Source organism: Geospiza fortis, unplaced genomic scaffold (assembly GCF_000277835.1).
Source record: "Geospiza fortis unplaced genomic scaffold, GeoFor_1.0 scaffold20, whole genome shotgun sequence".
Lineage (NCBI taxonomy): Eukaryota > Metazoa > Chordata > Aves > Passeriformes > Thraupidae > Geospiza > Geospiza fortis.
The window spans coordinates 2,731,643-2,740,160 of record NW_005054374.1 but is presented as its reverse complement, the minus strand read 5'-3'; the positions used below and the strand labels follow the sequence as shown (position 1 = coordinate 2,740,160).

General features: G+C 45.0%; 1 long non-coding RNA gene across 1 annotated transcript in view; it reads right to left on the bottom strand.

Moving 5' to 3' along the window:
* Window positions 1-7,353: 7,353 nt before the first annotated feature.
* Window positions 7,354-8,518, bottom strand: part of LOC115948320 — a 4,960-nt gene continuing 3,795 nt past the window's right edge. Inside the window, exon 3 of the long non-coding RNA XR_004082150.1 lies at window positions 7,354-7,510. This is a non-coding gene — a long non-coding RNA (uncharacterized LOC115948320). The remainder of the gene's footprint in view (window positions 7,511-8,518) is intronic.

Genomic DNA, 8,518 nt, shown 5'->3' with positions numbered 1-8,518 from the left:
TAATGCAGCTGGCAGGGCTGTGTCTTGAGAGAGCTTTAGAAAGGACAACCAGCCCACTCATTGAGTTCTGAGTGATGGTGACTGCCAGCCAAAGGCCATGGCAGACAGATGGGACAAGGACTGCCTCAGTCCTGGCCATTAAACCCACCAGGGGGGATAAGACAGATCCCCACAAATACACATGAGCACCCACAAGGTTGGAGGGGTTGCTTGTGTTGCTGAATTTTTTTTTTACTGTATATTTTTGCAAATGGATACGCTTTGGGGATTGTATCTCGTAAAGGCAGTGGAGAAACATCCCACCTGACATGGCTGTGACGTCTAGGGATGGAAAGCTTTTGGAACCCTGCCTGGCTGAGTCCTGCTGAGCTGGGCCCCCTGCAGCAGGCTGAAGGCAGTGTGAAATGCTGCCCAGTGCAAAGGACACTGCTTCACAGCCCCTCAGCAAACTGCAGTGGAGGGAGCAGTGCTGTGAAGCATTGGGTGTTCTGTGCCTGGGAAAGCCTCAGGTAAAGAGGGAGGTGACATGTCTGAACACACACACACACTTTTGTTACAATCCTATTTCTGCAAAAATGATGAACAGACTAAAGCAGAAGCTTCAACAAACTGAGCACAAATTCTGTTAGCCAAAGTATGCTGAAGATCTTGTGATATCTTTTTAAATCTTGTTTGGAACGAAAATATTCTGTTGAGTTGGGTTTTTTCCCCTCCCAACAGAAAACATGGTCTATTGTTACTTGAATAGCATATATTTCTGTAATAGCCTTTTAATGCAGAGATGTTTTTCTTTAGGGCCTTGAATATATGCAAATGGAAATGAAGAAAAGAGCTGAAGTAGAAAGGAAGCACAGTAATCTGGAAAAAAACAGAGGGGCAAGTGACTGCAAAGATCAATGGGCAGAGCAAGCTTATTAGGCTTTTGGGGGAGGAAGGGGGGATTATTAAATACCTCATGTCTCATCCTATGTGAATGTAGGTGCCTTATTGCAGAGGCTCTGCAGAAGTCAGAATGTGTGAAGGAAGCAGCCTCCACTGAGATAAGTGATACAAATCAGAACGTTTCCATTCCCTCAGCTGTGATGCCATTCCAAAAGCACTGTTTAAATATGAATGGCATCCTGTTTATGTGTGTATTAGCAATATGCATGCCCATAAAGACCTGCAGAAATGCAAATATTGCTCTGCACACAAGTGTCTCCCACTGAGGCTGCCTGGAAAAGTAGCATCGGGACACAAATTGGTAACAATAAGTGCAGCTGAAGCCAATAATGAGGTAAAATACATATGCAAGCGTGAGGAGTGTAAAACCTTGGCTCTGAATCATGTGCCTCTTAGAGCTTGGTGATACCAATTCCCCAGTGCCTCTGCCCCCCTGTCCTCAGTTGCAGGTGTGACCAGCAGATCCCTCCTTCTGCTTCCAACCCCTTGGATGAGTGTCCATTTCACATGGCAGAGGCTGCCAGAGCAGATGGGCTAGAAAGAGTTCCTGTTGCACAGGTTTAAGCAAATATAGCAATTATGCTGAAATTTGCTTGAAATGAAGATGCTGCTGAAACCCAGGAAAGGGTGCCCAAACAGAAAGGTTGAAGTGGATATTGAGTGGATAGGTCCTGGCTGATCAATGAATGCATTAGTGCAGCCCAGTTCACAGCAATATGCTGTTTGAAAGCCCAGGCTTTCAAGGAAGAGGTCAAGGAGAGACAATTCCCAGTATGGAAGTTTACATGTTTATGTGTTTGGTTATTTCTGCCATGTGGGAGGGTCATGGAAGGTCCCTGTATGTAGGGTGGTTTTTTTTCCAGCTCATCAGCTGTTTTAGTCTAGCGTCCTTAGCTGTGCTGGAAATTCTGACTAGATAGATTTTGTTCCAGCCAAGAGCTCACCAAAGCATTATTTGTGAAGACTCATTCAGAGAAAACCTTAAGATTTGCCTCTAGTTGTTTTTCATCAGCATTTGCACCAGTGATACCACTGTGTCTGCCAGAGCGTTGGTGGAGAGCACCAGCCTTGCCAAGGTTCATGTGAAAGCGTCTGCTGGCAAGTTCACAGGGGAATTTTTTTCCTGTCCCCCAATCTCCTTTTACTGGTTTTGCCATAGAAAGGGTAGAAATTGATCCTCAGAGAACATGCACGGTAGGGCGTTTCTTCATATCACATATCTCTGACTTCTCACCACCCCCTCCCAAGCTGCAGCAGATGACTCTTCCTGTGCCTTCATGCCAAGCTCCTACCAAAGTTCACAGAGCCTTCAGAAAGCAGGCTGGAAACAGGTCATTAGACCACTTTGATAACAGTGAGAAGTGTCGTGCTTTTTGGCTTAGCTGAGAATAGTTAACGGAGAGAATCTTCTGAGTGACATTTCTCTGGAGAACTCCCTGAAATCAATTATCTTCTAAGCATGGGTAATCTCAGCCAGGGAGCTGAACCTCTGAGGAGCCAGGAGCTTTTCGTACAAAGAGAAAAATTAAACTATTTGCAGTAAAAATTCCAACACTTACAAGGAAAACTAGTTACAGAGGATACAGGTGCATCACTTTGTAATTAGTCTGTGTCTGTGTCAGTTTGTATTTGGTCTCTGTACAGCAGACCATCCTCTCACCTGCAGTGAGGAATCTTTGGGGTTTTGCAGTGACAGGAATCTTTTTGCTGCAACTTTTGTTGTTTACCTCTGAAATTTTAATGAAATGGAAGTTTGGGGGAGGGGGGAAGGCTTGGGTTTTTTCCCTTAAGCATTATCTTACTACCTTGATTCAGAAAACTTGCAAATTGTGAGTATCTCCTGAAGACAGAATTAATAATCATATGATCTGTCATGGGGAATTGACTGTCACTTTGACAAATGAGATATTAAGCTCTGCCAGGCTGGAGAGCCGAGAGGGTTTGGGGTTTTAGCAGGTGCTGAGCGCTACTTTTGCTTTCTTCCCCAATGTTTCTCAACCCAGCCTCCAAAACGTCCAACCCATGCAGCTGACTGGGAGTTTTGCTCAAGAACAGCAGGATCTGAAATGCTGCAGGCCAACACTACCTAAAATTCAGAGGCATGACCAGCTCTAAAAGGGACCAGATATTACAGCTAAGATGCTGCACTGTAAAGAGAGACAGACAGGGCTACCTTACCTTTACCCTGGAAAATATTTTCTTTATTCCCATACATGTATGTTTAATAACCCTGCTGTATCCTATATCTTATACATTATGCAGTAGTTTGTCTTTATGGTGTTTCTCCTTGTGTGGAAAGAGTCAGCCCCTAGCAATTTACAGTAAACATGAATGCCCATGGAGGAAGTCCCTGAGAGGGGCTTGAAGGATGCAATAATGCAGGGAGCATTTACTCTCTCTGTTACCTCAGACTGTGCTTAGGTGCTCTCCTCCTTGCCTAAATATACTGATATATTTGTTGCAAAGCAGTAACAGTAATGTGCAGGATTGTGGGGTGCCTGAGACCACGGAGGTGCCTGGGATGGGGTGAGAGGGCAGGGTCCAACACATTTTACCAAGCACTGGTGAGCCCTAAGCAGAGCAGAACGTGCCACTGTTCTGAGTCAGATCCTTTCCCAGATCCTGAGTCAGATCCTTTCACCTCTCTTGGTTTGGAAAGACAGGTGCCTGCTAAGGAAGGCAGGAGCCTTCCCTGAAATGGAGAATGTAACTCCCCCCCACTCTGAATTGCTATAAATTTTAAATTTAGGGTCTCTCGGGCAAAAAAAAATATGGGAGCAGGAAATAACAGTTCTTTAATAGGGAAGAAAATAAAAGGATAAAATAAACAATGCAGTACACTAAAACAGCACTGACAGAGTCAGAACCCAGCCTGACACCCTGTGGGTCAGGGTGTTGGTAGCAGTCCCATTGGAATTGTGGCTGCAGCCCTCCTGGAGTGTCAGGTGTGGGTCTATTGGAGCAGGGATCCTGGAGAAGGGTGAAGCTTTCCTCTGAAGATCCAGTGGAAGAAGAGGCAGCTGCTGTTCCTCTGGGAAATCCAGTGGAGAAGCCGTGCTGGGGTTCCAGAATCTCCAGATTATATCCGGGTAGGAATGCTTGGCTCCTCCCTCTGGGCGGAGCATCTCCCAGTGGGATGCTGTAGTTCTTATCAGCCATGCAGTGACATTCAATAGCTGTTATCAGCAGATGTCACCCCAGAGGGAAGAGTGGATGTGGAAGAGATAAGGAAAACTGCCCACTGAACAGAAGACAGCTGCCATACAGATGGCAAAGAGAACACATCCTGCCTTGCAGTCTGGGACACCCAGGCTGGCTCCTCTCATCCTTCCACTGTCTTTGGCCCATGGAGCCAGTTTCAGTGCTGGCCAAACTCTGTATCCCTAAGGATGCTCCCCTGCTCTGAACACCTGCATCACCAGCTCTCCCTGCTCTCTCACATGCTGAGCCATCACATTTGGTGGCAGCAACAACAGCATTTTCTGTCCCCAAGCTTTGAACATCCGCCAAAGACCAGAGCTGCAGCACCCTGCCAGTGTGTGAAACTGGGAAGCTGGAGGTGTTCAAGGTTCACAGCCTGGGAAAGCATCTGTACTCACCCAAAGCTGAGCCCACTGGTGGGGCAGAAGATGAGCTACTGGATCATTGCTGTGGGGCCAGGAGCCTGCACTTGTCTGGTCAGACATCCAGCCTCGAGCAGGTCGCTGCTCTTTGGGATGCACTGAGCCTGCTTGGCCAGGTGCTGCTGAATCAGGAGACAGTCACCTCCCAAACTGCTTCTAAAGCCTCTCAAACTCACTGCTGTCCTGCCAAAACCTCATTGCCCAGCAGCCTGGCTGCACTTTTGGCCAGGAGCACAGCAGGTAAGAGCTGCAGTGAGTCTGTCTCCAAACATGTACAGGACTCAAGCAAAGCATCCACTAATAGCAAAACTCTGCTCTGAGGTTTACCTTCCCCCTTTTTTTTTTTAATTTCCCTATGTCAATGATTTTCTACCATTTTGGGATGTATTTTTCCAATTAAAGTGAGCTTATATTCTTTGGGGCACTGAGCAAGAAAGATTTCAGTGTCCCCTAGGAAAATAGAGCTTTTACAGACTTTCTCTCAATTTTTGATCACAGATGGGATTGGGCTTCTTTACTAACCAACAGGTATGTGTGGTGGGACACCACAGCTCTCTAGGTAGTGCTGCTGTGGGTGTAAGGTGTGGCAGGATTGTTGCTGGCAGTGCCTTGTGTTCTGCTTTGCCCTGGAATTCTCTGAAAGAAAGTAAACTCTCTTGCTCCTCTCTTTCACTGCAATTTTTTATCCCAAGTTGAGATAAGGCTCAAAGTCTGAAAGCTGAAATGATTTAATTACAGCTGTATAGGCAGCAAATGACAGTGTGCTCTCAGTCACAACCCCTGCAGTTCAGATAATAAGAGAAATTCCATTACACCCTCCTTTTCTGTCTCAGGAAAGTCTGAATAAAATCTTTCACTCTATTTGAATGGCTGTAATTAAATCAGTGCAGTGCTCAGGATTTTAGCTACACCCCAAGCTGAGGGGCAGTCTCTGCAGAGACCATTCCTCCCTCTGAAAGCTGCTGTCATCAGACTAAGGAATCCTTCTGAAAACCAAAATTATCAGTATACAATATACTCTGGTATATTGCTCTTCATGAAGCACCCACATGAAATACTGAATCTTATTGGCCCCTTGAAAATGGGTATTATACATAGGCTGAAATCAAACCACAACTTCAGACAAAATGTCATGACTTTAAATGGTCAATCCAGCTGTCAAACATCTGCTAAATATGCAATGATTATGGAAAAAAAGTTTAAAAAATGTTTGTTTACATTTGTCTGAATACCTCTACTTTCTCCATTGCCTGTGTCACGTTTACAAGAAATTCCAACTCAACTGTTCATTTATCCCCTCAAATTTTAGGCTCACAGCTGTTTTCTGGTGGCCACAAACTTCTGTTGATGGGTCTTTATTCAGCTTTCAGCTTTCCAGTGGGGTAAGAGTCAAGGAGGTGGGATCAGTCATGCTGGATGGGGCTCTGAGGACCTGCCAGAGTGAATGGCATCCCTGCCTCTAGGAGGAACTGGATGGTCTTTAAGGTCCCTCCCAACCCAGGCCATTCTGTGATTAATTCTGTGATTCTGTAATTCTGTGATTCCACAATTCTGTGATTCTGTGACACTGTGATTCCATGAATCTATAACACCACAATTCTGTGATTCTGTGATTCTATGATTCCACAGTTCTGTGATTCTGTGATACCACAATTCTGTGATTCTATGGATACCACAATTCTGTGATTCTGTGATACCACAATTCTGTGATTCTGTGACTCCATGATTCTGTGAATCCATTAGACCCCAACTCTATGATTCTGTGGCTCTGTGATTCTGTGATTCCACTGCTATGATTCTCTGGTTCTGTGACCTGTGAATGTGCTCTGAGGACCTGACAGAGTGAATGACATCCCTGCTTTTAGGAGGAACTGGGTGGTCTTTAAGGTCCCTCCTAACCCAGGCCGTTCTGTGATTCTGTGATTCTATGATTCCACAATTCTGTGATTCTGTGACTGATTCTATGATGCCACAATTCTGTGATTCTGTGACTCTGATTCTATGATGCCACAATTCTGTGATTCTGAGGCTCTGTGATTCTGTGATTCCACAGTTCTATAATTCTGTGGCTCTGTGATTCTGTGAATCTATAATACCACAATTCTGTGATTCTGTGACTCTCTGATTCCACTGCTGTGATTCCCTGATTCTGTGACCTGTGCATTTATGGTCTCTCAATTACCAGCCTGCACACCTGCCATGGTGATCCAGCACCCTCAGGGCACACAGGGAGCTCCTCAGGACTGGGCTCTGCCTTGTTTGCATGTTTGTTTCACCCTAAATGTGGAGAAAATGGGAAGAGTCATGGGTTGGTGAGGGCTGTTGCAGCTGCTGGTTCTGCCCTGCCATGGACACTCTGCCTGCTCCTAACATGATTATCCCAACACAGAATATTGGTACTGGGACTGGAACCCAGCCATGATAACTTTATTTTTTTTCATTAAACTAAACAAATTAGTCTCAAAATACACATTGTGAGCCAAAAGGGGCATTACCATTTTTTTGCCAATTTTCTTATTGCTACTGTAAAAGTATGAGGAGATGCATTATAGAGATATAGTTTAAAACCATGCCAGCAGAAGAATTGAGATCTTGTCCAAAATTAACAAATCCAAGTGTTATTTCTCCCAGAGGTTAGATGATGTAATTTTTAATTTTTTCCATCATATTTAGGTAGTGTTTTCCATAAACTCTGCAGCTAAAGGAAACTTTTGAATCATTTTAGCCATTATTAAATTCAATTTTAAAGACAATTATCCAAGCATGGCTAGCACATATAGCAGGGTGAGGTTTACGCACTTTTATTGGACAGGTAGGTGGTGGTGTTTATTTTTCCTGGATTACGAGGAGTCTGGGTTTCAAGACATGTCCACAAACACCATTGTTCCTGGGGACAGTCAGCTGTGCATATCCATGGATTTAGCATCCTCAGAGGCTGATGAAACCTGCAAAGAAAGGCTCCATCAAGATTGGGGACCAAGCCAGGTGGCACCAAAACTACCTAAAGAAAGGAGCAAAGGAAAATGGGAATAAACACCTTGGTAAAGCTGTTCTCACATGTGAGGAAACAGATGATGATGCATGATGCCACCTGTGCTGTTCACAGCTCTGTTTTCATTTAAAGTTTTCAGTTAGGTAGATGGAGCAGTTTCTCCACTTCTCCAAAAAAAAAAAAAAGGTTAATCTCAAACTTTATTGCATCTCCAGCCTCAAAATGCTGCCTTGTGTCAGCATGTGAATGACCAGACCATTACTTCTTGTCACAGTGCCAGAAGGGCAGGAGGATGTTAAATTGAAATTTGGTTTGTGATTGCCACGATGTTTTCCCCTCTGCTCACCCTGTGTTGACAATGGGTGTTTATGTCAGATGAAAAGAGTCTGCAGATACGTCAGCATCTCACTTTTCTCTGTCCATCCAAATGTGTTGGCAAGTCAATTTATGAAAGCTAAATTGTGAGCAGGACACAAGAGATGGGAAAGTCTTTATTGGATGAAACAGGCAGTGCAGGGTAGGGCTCTGCCTGAGAACTTATCTGATGCCAGGCTGACAGTACTCCTGCCCGCCGGAAATTGCAAGGCTTTGAAAGGGGTGTGTAGTGAAACAGGTGAAAAAGGCAGCACAAAAGGCATCCTGTCTGCTCCAGAGTTACCACAGGTAGCTGCAGCACACTGTGTGACAGCTCTGGAGGAAAGCCACCCGGAGCTGGAGGTGTGCCAGCCCCAGGACAGATCAGAGAGCAAATCTGATCACAGTGCCGTGTCTGCTGTGGGTGGGTGTGACTAATCACAAAACAGGCGTGCAGGGTGACACCAGCACAATTAGTTTCCAAAACTCTCAGTGGTCACAGGGTGTACATACACAATTTTATCCAATTAACAAAAATTAGTTTTGTGCATTGCGTGCCAGGGCTGTTTCTATGGCTCTAGGGGTGAAGACTGGAATGATCACTCTG